General features: G+C 36.9%; 1 protein-coding gene and 1 pseudogene across 1 annotated transcript in view; one reads left to right on the forward strand and one right to left on the reverse strand.

The window, feature by feature from the left end:
- LOC146137388 (fatty acyl-CoA reductase 1-like) overlaps nt 1-3,197 on the reverse strand; it is a 28,832-nt pseudogene extending 25,635 nt beyond the window's left edge.
- The window catches only part of LOC146137387 (uncharacterized), a 255,664-nt gene that overhangs the window by 125,875 nt on the left and 116,179 nt on the right, over nt 1-13,610 (forward strand). The gene's annotated exons all lie outside the window — the stretch shown is intronic.

Raw genomic sequence — 13,610 nt, forward strand, 5'->3', positions numbered from 1 at the left:
AAAGTTTAACTTTTCTACGGTAAAATGTTAATAGTTGGCTACTTTAAACAAAAAAGTGCTTTTAACAGTACTTTTACAGCAACATTTTAATGACCCCCAATCCTCTAATTGTCCTTAATAAGTTGGCTGTTGAGATAAAGAAAAATATGCCAACCGATCAAGCGCAAAAACCGTTTACTTAAAACAGAAAAATGTGAAAAATTATTTGAAATTTAAGAGTGTATTAGATTTCAAAATTGTGCCAAGATAAGTTTTAATGTTCGAACAGCAAATACCACCATTGCAACATTGGCGGGTTGCTGGTGACAGCAGAGAGCAGGTTTTTTTGTTTCACAGAATATAATTCCTTGTCTCGGCGTTTTGAAAGAAAACGATTGCAACGTAGGTGGTCGTACTTTCTTCTTATTGGTTAATATTTGTCACGTGATATGGGTATATTGGCAAGAGGGTTATTGCGCAACTTACTCCTCACGTTTCTCCCAAAATTTACATTGTCAATGTTGTTTGCGAATGGCGTTCCAGGGACGAGAGCACAGAAATTAACGATTTATTCCATAGAACCTCGTAACTTTTGGATGTTTTGGGTTTTATGATGCTTTTAGGAAAAATATAGCTTCCAATACGTGGCCTTTCTGGCTTTGATTGGACATTTACCGTACCGAGAAATTTATTGCAGCATGTTGCAAAGTAACGTTGGTTCTTTTGTAAAGTTAGCGCGATTTACTGTTGGCTTCGTTTTATTGCTCAACCGTCGAGTCTTAACTATGGCACCGATGTTTGCTGTTGAGCGTTAACGGTTTTACGAGAAATGGCGATATCTACAGCTACTTGCTGAATTGCCCTATATACATGCGTTCAGTCACTCTGGGTTTGATTCGTTTTTCATTGATTCACCATAAACTAAATTTCAACATAATTGAGTTACTCCCCTTTAAAGGTGAACAAATGTATTTTTGCAAAACTTAACGGGTTAGGAAGGTGTTCCATTAAAGTGCACACATTAATTTGCTATAGGATGTGAACCTTTGCCACCCAAATATTGAACGGGAAGCGATATTATAACTTGGTTTAGGATATCGGTTCTGATATTGTCGATCATTCCCAAAATGAATCCATCGTTATCTCCACTAATGCATTATAAAATTTTTAAATTTGCGCACAAATCTCTGTTTAGAAATACTGATGTTGGCCAGTTCGACTTTTGAAGGTCACTGATCCAAGTTTGAAGAGTACCCTTATGTGCACAGATCGTTCAAATTACATTTTACACTTAAAGATGATTAAATATGATTTGTGACATTGCAGTACAAAATATTTTAACACTTTAGTTTGAAAGAAATAGCACACAGAAAATAAACTGTAAATGAACGGTTCTTGTTAAGTAAAATATATATCAATATTTTGGCGCATTCAATCAGACATCGTCAATTTGTCAAACTTATTTTATTGCACTTCACAACTACGTTAAAAAGGTTTGCAAATCGGACAACGTTGGTGTTAAAATTTATCACTTATTTTAATACGTAATCAGTGTCGCAAAATATGCGCATGTTGCAAACTTAAAATTCTTTCTAACTTATCAAAACGAAAAGTGGTTTTAAATGTAAAAACAAAAAAAAAACTATCTGCGATAATAATTGCAAAAACGCATATTTCGTTTTTGTATGAAATTTATTAATAGTTGACACAAAAATTTGTTATGGTTTATTAAATATGTTGTAGTACACATCAGCATTTGTTATGATTTTGGTTGCTTATTCAAAACTTCATCGGCATTACCTCCAGTAGCCCTGTTTAGTGCAATTTGCTTTAATTAAGTATGACTGAACAAACAAAGCAGAATTTACAAACACAGCCTTGCGTTAACTTTCCATTAGTAAACCGCGTGCCAACAAAAGACGTATGTACACAATAACCACCACTGCATAACTTCAGAAAAGGTTTTATAGGCATTAAGACTTAAACATGTTAAACACATGCTAATGAGGATGCCCGATACTTGACAGTTTATTCCGATACCGATACCCGATATTTTGGAGGAAACCTATCTTAGTCGATACCAAATGAAGTCCTTACTCTGCCCAAACTAGCAAAATACATGAAATTGAAACGTTTAAAATAGCAATTTTTTCCAGGTTGTTAGGACAAATTTGTCTTTATCGTTCAGAATTCAGTTACCCCAAGTTACTGACCTAATTATTTTGATAAACTTACCTTTCAGCATAGAAATCGAGAATCAAAATCATGCCTGAATTCCTGTATAAATATTAGTTTTGTATTGGCACCGATATCACCATAATTTTTGTTGAGATGAAGAAAATTACGCCAACCTATCAAGCGCAGAAACAGTTTACTTAAAACAAAAAAATGTGACAAATTATTAAAAATTTCAGAGTTTATTTAATATTAAAAGTTGTGCCAAGATAAATTTGCAATTTGCGAACAGCAAATACCACCATTGCGACATTGTCGGGTTGCTGGTGACAGCAGAGGGTGGGTTTATTGTTTCACAGAATAAAATTCCTTGGCTGGGCGTTTTGAAAGAAAACGATTGCAACGTAGGTGGTCGTGCTTTCTTCCTATTGGTTAATATTTGTCACGTGATATGGGTTTATTGGCGAGAGGGTTATTGCGCAACATCCTCCGCACGTTTCTTCCAAAGTTTACATTGTCATTGTTGTTTGCAAATGGCGTCCCGGGACGAGAGCACACAAAGTAACCATTTATTTCACAGAACCTCGTAACTTTTGGATGTTTTGGGTTTTATGATGCTTTTAGGAAAAATATAGCTTCCAATACGTGGCCTTTCTGGCTTTGATTGGACATTTATGGAGAGATTTACTGCAACCTGTGGCAAAGTAACGTTGATTATTTTTGTAAAGTCTTCGCGATTTACTGTTGGTTTCGTTTTATTGCTCAACCATCGAGTCTTAACTATGGCATCGATGTTTGCTTGCGCGCTAACGGTTTAGCAAGAAACGGGCGATATCTCCAGGGACTTAATAGCTGGATTGTCCTACATGCGTTTATTACTTTACACACGGAACTATTCAGCACTTTGCTGATTGTCTCCAGATAAGGCGATGTTTTTGCCAGCACCTGCTGTGAAAATTTCCGGTGCCCACCTTTATCCTTGCCAGAAAGCTAGGAAAGTAGCACTCGTACAAATATTCTCGCAATTTGACGGGGTGGCTCATATTTCTTGCATAAAGATGAACAGTATTTTTGTATTGCTTTAATTTTACAAAAAACATAGAAAAAAGATGAAAATTGATATTCTTTTTGCCATTGAACCCCAAACATAACGAACATTACGAGGGAACAAAAATCGTTTACCCCGAGTCACTTTGGGTTTGTTTCGTTTCTCCTGAAGCACATTCAACTGAATTTTAACTATTTGAGTTCCTTCCGTTTTAAAGGGTTTGAATGGCGTTCCCCAAAATGCACAAATTAATTTGGTGTAAGATGCGAACCTATGTCACCCAAGTATTTGACGAAAAGCGGCATTAGCCTATCACTCGGTATCGAAGATCGGCTGTGGTATTATCGGTCATTCCTATGCACCCGTCGTTTATTCTCTCTACTAAAGTATTTTAGAATAATAAAATTTGCCCACAAAGCTCTATTCGGGAATTGATGTTGGTCAGGTTAAATTTTCAAGGTGGCTGATCCAGGATTAAAAAGTACCGATATGTGTACAGATGGTTTACATCACATAATAACACTTGAAGACAATTAAAGTAGAATTGTGACACTTTTCGATTTGTTTTTTTTATAAAGGCCTCCTGCATAGGTGGCCAAAACGTCGAATAAAATAAACAAGTACCAGAAATAACTTCCTTTTCCGAAAAAAAACTATGCCTGGTAGCAACAGTATACTTATATATTCTTAAGTTTAAATTTCATAAATTGCTGTTCAATATTCGGAAAAACAACAGTTATAGCTGGGAGTTATTCAGCTACTCATTTTGAACAATATATTTTCGACAGACAAGTTTACATCTGTTAAAAATACACTGTGGAACTGAAATCCAACATGGCCGACAATCGCAACGAAAATGAAGAAGCTAATCAACCAAATGTCAATATGGTAAATAACTAAATACAATAAAAAAAAATGGATAGCCGCTCTTTTTTTACGTTATGTTTTAATTGATTTCAAAGTTTATAATTTACATCTTTTTGTAGCAAAAGTAATTATAAAGGAATATTTTTCAGGTTGCAAATAAAAAGAGATACTTTAAAAGTGTTTGCTATTGGCATTTAATTCGCCGTGTGCTTTGTCTCTGTTCTTTAAGAGTTGCTTTAAAAAATGCTAAGCTGTTCACAATGAATTGATTCAATAACAATTTTCTTAAGAGGTTTATTTTATCAATAAATCACCCCAATTTCTATCTTTTTGCTCCCCTAGGTTAATTTTTATGCAACTTTGCAACATTTTGCTGTAAGTGTAAAGCAAACCTACAATTTGCCAATAAAATTGAAAATTATTTTACATTTTTTATTATTTGTATAGGCGCTTAAAAAAAACAATTAAAATTCAATAAAAAAATACCCCTTATTTTTCCGTGGAATAAAATGTTTATATTTTCTTAAGTTTTAAAAGTTTCTCTAACGTTTGTGAAATTTTAAGATTTCTATGTCATTTCGTTAATTAATAATTCATGAAATTACAAAATTGTGCATTTGACCCCCGGACAAATATCAGCAGACTGAGGTTGAAAATTTTGTTACTTCTTTTTTGCCAGTTTTTTTTTTTTTTTTTTTTTTTTTTTTCTGGGCCACATAATCAAACTTTACAATACTTATACAGGGTGAAAATGCGCCTGCGCTTCCGCCAGCACACAACCAGCCAATCAATGTGCTACCTGTAAACATAGGTGACGTTTACGGTCATCAAGGTACAATACAAAACCTCCATGGCGACGTTCATATATATGGCCAGCTACAGGGACCTGGAGTAGGTTCGGACTCAACAGCGACCTCATCTGACAACGGTTAGTGACAACTTTAAATTAAAAAAGGGGCTCAGTATGCTTGCATGACGTTCCTGCGTACAAATCAACCCTATTTTAGTCGCGGTCGTATTCCAAATTCCCTCATGTGACATTTCAAACATTTTGCAACAAAAGCGGCGAAAATAATTAAATGTGCTGTAAATCACAAAGCGTAGCCAGGGTATATTTCGCCTAGGGATAACACAATATCGAGGGTAGCTTTATGATTTAAAAGAGAAACAAAAAAGATAAGTGCTGACATTGCATTTAGGTGTTTGCTTTTTTAATAGTCGTATACAAACGCTAGCACATGGTAACATAAAAACATCACAATGATTTGAAAGAGCGTCTAAAATTGTTCTTTATCTTTTGTAGTTTAAGTTGACACAAATTTGAGTTGGAATGGGAGCGTTAAACTTTTCGACGTTGTGTTAATATTTCCAAAGCTGGAAACACTAGCACAATGCGTAAACTTATTATAAAAATGCTTCAAAAAATTAATTGAAGCATATTCGCGCGTAGCGCATTTAGAAGGGAAAATGCACAAGAAATATTGTTTGCGGGTACATGACCTCATGCTGCAGATTCTAACGTTTTCCAAACTTTTTTTATTTAAAATATGTTTTTTAGTGAATTCGCTTGCATTAGCGCAGTGGTCGGCAAACTTTCTTAGGCCCTATTGAAGGCCCACTATATAAAACCACTACCGGTACGAAAACAGTGACAGGATAATTATTTTAATTTTGAGGCATTAGAATGACGTCACAAAGTTGAAAACATTTTTTTTTTCGGACGAACTGGTGCGCAAATATGAAGCTAAACCCCAGTTTTGAGCGTAAAAAATACTTAATGTGATAGTATAAAACGTAAAATATACGCGCGAAACGCAAAAAAATTTTGCCTTTACATATAGTTTAATAAAACAATATAATTATTAGCACCAAAAACTTTTTTTAACACTGCAGTGAATGTACGGCTATTACGCGACCCACAACTACACAACAACACTAACTATTCAAAAGTAACTCACGGCCCACTAAAAACGCCTCTGCGGCTCACAGTTTGCCGACCACTGCATTAGCGTTTTCTTTGTTAACTTTAAGAGTTGGAGAAACATGAAAAAATAATTATCAATTATACAAATATAAAATGGTCTACGTTTTCCCTGCAACAAAACCGGTTTATGATGACTTCGGTAACCATCCAGCAATAAATCAAAACGTTTCTGAGTATTATTTTTCAAAGCCAGCATACGCTTAAACACGCTCGTATTTCTAGTTTATCGTTCGGTCGCGATTCGCGTTGAAGTAAAACCGACACTAGGCTTTAATCATTTACTAACTTTTAGGGGGCTGGGATAAGCTAAGTGCGCAGAGCAAAATTTTACGCTACATATTCTACCAAAAGAGTTGTACATCCATATATGCTAGTTAACTGATATCATAAAACAAAATGGTGAACAAATTGGGTGCATTAATATTGCAGAAAGGATACAAATTTCATTCGTTTTATTCCTGCCATTTGGCGTTCAGCTTTAAACAACAATTCTTACGTTTACAGCAGCATCATGGCAAGAAAAGTCTCAGGAAGCAGCTGACAAGGTCATCGGAACTCTGCCAAGAAACCCAGTTCCTCTTGACATCGTTCGGGATTCGCAAGCACCATTCGAGGAGTTTGGTTTGAAAGGATTGAAACGACTCAGAGAAAAACAGGTCAACTCAACCATGCTCAAACTCAACCAATTATTTACTGCTGCAAAACAAGAAGCAATCGATGAAGCCAAAAGTAAGAAATTTAGAAATAAAGCAGCATATGACGATTACGTTGAGAGGCATGGCAACGTGGTCGGTATGACTGGAATAGCTGGAATTGGAAAAACTACAGCTATTATACAGACACTAACGGAGCTTGCAGATGAATTACCAGCAGATCAAAAGGGATATTGGCTTTTTAAATACTTGAAGACTTTAGATCTTAATAAAAAAATAGGCGTTTTGGAATTGCTGTCATCCAACCCAAACTGGAAACACACAAAGGAAATGGATGATCAAATACTGGAAAGACTTTCCAAATCCAACAAGCTGTTTATCTTTCTGGATGGTTTGGACGAACCTAGGTTCAAGGATCTTGATTTGGATGCTCCAGTGATCGGATTGTACGATCGCGCAACGCCGGTTATCATTTTGCAAAACCTACTTCGTGGCGACATTCTTCCAAATGCTCACAAGCTGCTTACTTCACGACCGGGGGCTTTTCTCAAGCTACACCCAAGTTGCAAGCCCCACTTTGTAGTCAAGGTAATCGGCTTCAACGAAAGCTCTCAAGATTTGTATTTCCGACAAATTTGCTCAAAGCAAGAAGATTATGAGAAGGTCACCAAATCACTTGGTCAAAACCCACATGCAAAGGCTTTGTGCTTTCTTCCTATATTTGCCAAAACCGTCGCACCTTACATCATAAAGCATGGGACTAAAGATGGCACTTTTACGCTCACAGATGTGTTTGCGGCTTTTGTGGCTGATTGTATTCGCTCACCTAAGTTTAAGGAACACCCCAGAATTTTGCGCAAACTTTCAGACCTGGCTTTACACGGAATGCTCAACGACAAGATCATGTTCGACGAAGAAGTCTTTGATGAAGTCGGACTTAATTCTGAAGGAATGGAGGACTTTCTCAACATGCAAGCTGTCTCCAGCGACCTCAACCTTCGTATACTGGAAGGGGATAAAGTATTCTTCTTTATTCATTTTCTGTGGCAAGAATTTTTCACATCACTCAAGCTGTTATTCGATACAGACCTGGCTACATTTTCTGGGCAGCTACAAAGCATGGAAAGTAATACGTGGGAAATGGTTCTTCGGTTTCTTTTCGGGTTGCTAAACATGGAAATCCACCGTAAGCTAAAGCCTATTTTTAAAATCTCTTCCACCGATGTTGCAAGCAAGAAAGATTTGCTGAAACGTCTGATTGATGCGCTTGGATCTCAACTTTCATCAAACGATGACCAGACCTTTAATTCCAATTTGTTTAAGTTTTGCAGTTTGGCGCAGGAATCAAACGATGAAGAAATCACCGCGAAAGTGGCCGATTCCTTCCCTGGAGAGCTTCATATAAAGGGTGAAACGATCCTTCCCAGTGAAGTGTCAAGTCTCTGTCACGTGCTTCAAGCAACACAAAGGGAGATGGTCATCAGAATCGGGAAAGGCGGCCCAGTCACATTTGCCGGCAACGGTTTAGAAATATTGATGGAGACAATGGCGAGAACCAAACACAAGGTTTGTGAAGTTTTACGATTGCTGGTCGTTTAGTTTTTTATACACTGTATCAAATTAAATGCAACAAAGCAGCGGTAAACGCTAAACAAACCCTACACCAATTAAATCACTCTCCAAAGCAGGAGTCTGCAACGTTTTACTAGTCGCGGATATGACCCAAACCTAAAAAGGGCTCGGCGAGCCGTAATAAATATATATATATAAAAGTTTCCTAAAATTTGATTTTTGAGCGTTTCATTATAATAACTGTTAATCAGGGGCGACCTAGTTTTTTTGGTTGAAAATCAGCTATTATCTAAGATTTAAAAAAAGGACGGTAAAGCGTTTGCGCCAAGCGCGAAGAAAAGCCTTTGTGGATTAAAATCGATTAAACATTTTGCAAATATTTGATGTTCCGCGGGTAGCGAAATAACGTGAGGTTCATCGAGTGTGCTGCCTCCGATAAACATAGTCTAATCATAAGCGACATTAATGGTTCTCTATTTGGTTATGGGATATGGTTGGGATAACTAATGTCTGTTAACTGTAATTGAACCTTTCAATGTTGGTTGTTACCGACAATCAAATACCAGGGTGGAATAATTCTGGATTAAGGTGTAAATTCATAATCGCAATATAAAAGTGAAAATAAAGATATGCTATAAATTTAATCGTTAATCTATGATGTAATTTGAATAGGACAGTTAAATGTCGACATAGTTTATTTTTATATGTAAACCACACAACAACTATAGTGTGCAGCACCATAAAATGCATTCAGGCATACTAAGATAGCGAAGCGTCCATTGTGATAGTTCTAGTTCATGTACGTCGCATTTGGGCCTAAAAAACTTCGCAAAAAGTGCGCAAAATTTCACATTTATATAATTAAAATAGACAATAAATTCTGGCAACGGCCTTTTGTCAAGTTGTAAAAGAGGTGGAGGGCCGGATGAATTACATTGGCGGGGTTGCCGACTACTGCTTTTAAAAGGTACTTTAAACTTCTATCACCGCATGATGGCAGTAGGGTGTCCCCGAGTTTTTAGACATTAGTGGACAACTTGTTTTTTCGCAACGGTTTGCTTTCCTCTTGTTTATCGAGAATTGATGGCACACACATTGCTGTATCGTCGGCAAAGAATATTTATGGTCTGATGCTACGATGTTCAAATGGCGTTGTTATGCCGAAAAAAAGACCGCCATTGCTCGCCTCTGAGATTAAACCGGTGAAAGTAGAACAAATAACCAACGCGGTTTGTACAACTTTATTGCGTAATAAAATGCGCGACTTTAATTGAGTCTATTTAGCTAAAAACGCAAAACGCATTTTTGTTTTTTTTGATTTTATACCCTAATATTTTTCTATTTTATTTTCTGATATAACACTCTTAATTGGCGCGACAAATTATGACTTAACGGTTTTTCATTTTGTTAATTCACATTAGTGTTTGGGACGCACCCCCCCAAACTCTTCATAGCCACTGTCTCCCCTAAAGCGTAAAACGCTTCCACCCCCCAGCAAGTATTTAATTTTTTTAATTCAATATCCAGGTTTTCATATTTCGTTGATGATTTTAACTGGAAACGTTTTAACGCGAGTTTCGTGTTTGATGAGGGGATAATTAACGTACAAATGAAAAAAACAAAGTGTTAAATAAAACAAAGTTCAGTAAGCAAATTTTAGGAACAATAACTACAGTTTGAGTTAAAAACTGTTCGCATCTCATGCCTCAACAATGTGCGTACTCTATAGCCGAGTGGAGAAAAACCACGTCATTGACTAAAGGTAGCCAACAATGGCGGGCGAGGCAAACTGATCGGCGCATAAGTTTGAGAACCTCATCTATCTGGGAAAGCGCCCATTCCAACATATCTTGTTGTTATTTTGTAGATGGAGTTCGTACGTGTGGACACAACTGGATCACGTGACTTCACTGCCTTGTCCACCTGCGTCCATAAGATAAACCGCCTGTTTTTGTACTATAACAGCGATCTGTCCGGTTTCGAAGTTCTCACTGAAGCAATCGCACGCAGAGAAACACCTGTAAGTTAATATACGTAAAACAACTGACATGGTTATGTCATAATGGTCATTATTGCGATGGGGCGGGCGCGATTCTCCAATCACACTATCGACAATCAAGCTGATAGGGGAAGTCCCTGGGTAAAACGCGGACGCGTGAAACTGATATGGGGCATCCCCGTGGGTCAACCATTGCACAGGGGAAAGCCCCACCAAGCATGGGTAGTGTTTGGGATGTTATACTCTGCAACCCCCGACTCCTTCGTAGTCACCATCCAGATTTTAATATTTCGTTGATGATTCTAACTGGAAACGTTTAAACGCAAGTTTCGTGTTTGATGAGTGATAATTTTTTGTACCAATAAAAAGGATTTTTTTATAAAAAAAAACAACAATAGAAGCAAGCGAATTTCAGGTACAATAAACCACCGTTCCAGTTTTCAAACTGTAATTAGGAATTTTAGCAAAATAATTTTGAGCGCATAAATATATGGAATTTTAACTTTTACAACGACTCAATTAAGTACAGTTTGAAATAAAACGTTATAAGAGCGATCTATCCGGTTTCGAGGTTCTTATTGAAGCAATCGCACGCAAAGAAACCCTGGAAGTCTTACGTGCAACAAGTGACATTTACATGGTTTTGTCATTGCCGCCATTATAATTCGCCTAATTGTTAAGTCTATTGACTTTCAACTTAATTTCATCAAATAAATTGTTTTGTTTCTCCGTCATTCGGCAAATCTGAAGATTTGAGTCCAGAAAGTTTACGAACCAATGAAAGATGTATACACATTTACTTGTCAATTCAACTGAATAAAAACGACATTTTGGAAAGACAATTTGTGACGTTTTATGCAGATTTCACATTCCGTTACATAACACTCGATATTCGAACACGCTTCAAAAATCTGGAAAATCAATTTTTGTAAAATGACTGAACTGAATTATGATTTTTTTTGGTAAATTTACTAACTCCGACTATAATGATGAATCACGTGTCGTGTACGTTTGATGTGTTTATTTCTTTATAGCAATTGATCGTGGTCGCGCAAATATTTATCGAGTAGAATCTAAAATTAACATTTACAACTTTTCCGGTTTACAATGAATTTGACCTCTGTCCGTATTTAGCTGTTTGAATGGGTTTTATCAGTAAGTTTGAAACTTTCGTTAACAAACCAAACTATATTTTGTGTAGATGGAAGAATTCGTAGTGAACAATTTGGGGTCACGTGAGTTGAGTTGCCTGGCAATAAGTGTAAACAACATCAACAAGCTGAAGTTGTTGTACTGCGACACTGCTGGGTCAAATCTGCAAGATCTAACTGACGCCATCTCACGCAGAAACCATCCCGTATGTTTATGTTAGTTGTGATAAGTAAATACGTTAGCATTAACCGCACATGCATGAGTGTCGGCATACATTAGGGGGATGGGGGCAAAAAATATTTTTACGGACCGTTTATATTAAACATACCTGAGAATATAATACACGCTTCCATACAACTCGCCAATTACATACTTTCTGAAAAGTTGCATGACTGGACGTTTGTGTTTCACTTAAAAAAAACTCTTTCACAAAATTACCCTCTCTGGTTTTGTCTAGTTAATAATTCCAATTGTTCTAACATCGTTGTGCATATTGATAGATGTTTAAAAAGGTCTACAAACAAACACTCAAAAATGTCAGCCGAAGAGGGTTTGGAGACCTGGGACAAGCACATGGGACATTTACTTGGAAGCAATCTGTAAACAACAAACGTTCCAAAAACTGATTGTTTAGTTTGATACCGGTACACACTATTTTGCGCGTTCAGTATTCACAATTAGGCTTATTTGCACCAATATCTGGATATTTTGTGCAAACGTTTGTAACACGACAAATAAAAAAAATTCAGTTTCTACAGCGGCTTTTGCTTTCACACAGACAATGCTATATTCATTAAACACATTCGGTAGTGGCATGATTTTCAGGCGAATGTTTGCTTATTTCAGTACTTCAGTATTACGACAATAATGCAAATTTTTAGCAAATCACTATTCTACCTAGAAAATTTAATTTGTGTAATAGACACAGCAGTTTCTTGTTTATTCCATAATGCTCCAGATGTTCATCATGGGCGCCCGCAGGGGGGGCAAGGGGGGGTGGGGGGGGGCACTTGCCCCCCTGGAATTTCAAAATGTGATTATTAGTATTATTTGTAAGTGTAATGTGTATTACTTATGAAGGTTAAAAATAATATACACTATCCATTGCCCCCAGTGGCGTATCCAGAGGTGGCGGGAGTTCTTACCACCCCTTTTTGTAAGCGATATTATCGTTTTTGGTTCGTTTTTGTCATGGTTTAACATACTGTTCGAAGCGGCGTGCTTTTTAAGTAATTGGGTCACGCGTCTTAATCTAATGCGAAGCCAAAATCGAGTGCAAAACGCCGTTTTTCGTCTTTAGTTTGGTCTACCGTAAACGCTGGATAGTTTTTCTCTTTCGTTATTTGTTTAGGTCAGTGGTTCTCAACCTTTTTTCTTTCGTGTCCCATTTACCTTGCAAAAAAATTCTGTGGCCCAATAGAATTTTTATGAAAGAAAAAACTTTAAAATAGGTTTAGAACAAAACACAGCAGAATATATTTCAAAACAGATTGTTTAATCAACCGTGCATTAGTGAGATACTTGCGGCTGAACAATAAATTTACATTCCTTTTTAATTCCTCCCAAACCATTATTCCTTTAAAATGAAATAAAATGACACAAATGAAACTAAATCTAGCTTTTTAAATTGGTATGTGGCCACCTCAAATGTTCTTATGGCCCCACTGGTTGAGAAGCGCTGGTTTAGGTTGACTGATTAGCAAGTGTGTATTCGACAATTGACAACGCTAGTCAAACCTTTTTTTCTCGCTAAAAAACGTCAAGTTATACGCAGCATGCTCCTCGCTGTTCGGTCTCTGCGCTAATATCCGATGTTGGTGTAACATCGACATTTGTTTAAATGAAACAGATTCTTAAAAGGAGGTATAATGGTGACTGTCGTGCGCGTTTTAAAGTATAAATTTTTAAGTAATGATAGTTAACGCAAAATTATGCTCTTTAAGCATACTCTAAGACCACGTGCTAAGTGTGCAATGGACACGACTTATTTCTCCTCAACCACAGCTTGTAATTTAGCTGACTTGGCACACAGCTCGGCGCAGATGTTGCGCCAATCGTGGCATAATAACACCCGGTAAAAACGATCTTCGTTTAGTATTGCACGTGGTGAAAGGATTGCTTGTAATTTAGCGCTAGTTCCGTTCATGGAACTTGAAAACTGCGCTGCTGATAGTCGAATTA

The sequence above is a fragment of the Ascidiella aspersa genome, chromosome 7, assembly GCF_963924565.1.
Source record: "Ascidiella aspersa chromosome 7, kaAscAspe10.2, whole genome shotgun sequence".
In the NCBI taxonomy this organism is placed as follows: domain Eukaryota; kingdom Metazoa; phylum Chordata; class Ascidiacea; order Phlebobranchia; family Ascidiidae; genus Ascidiella; species Ascidiella aspersa.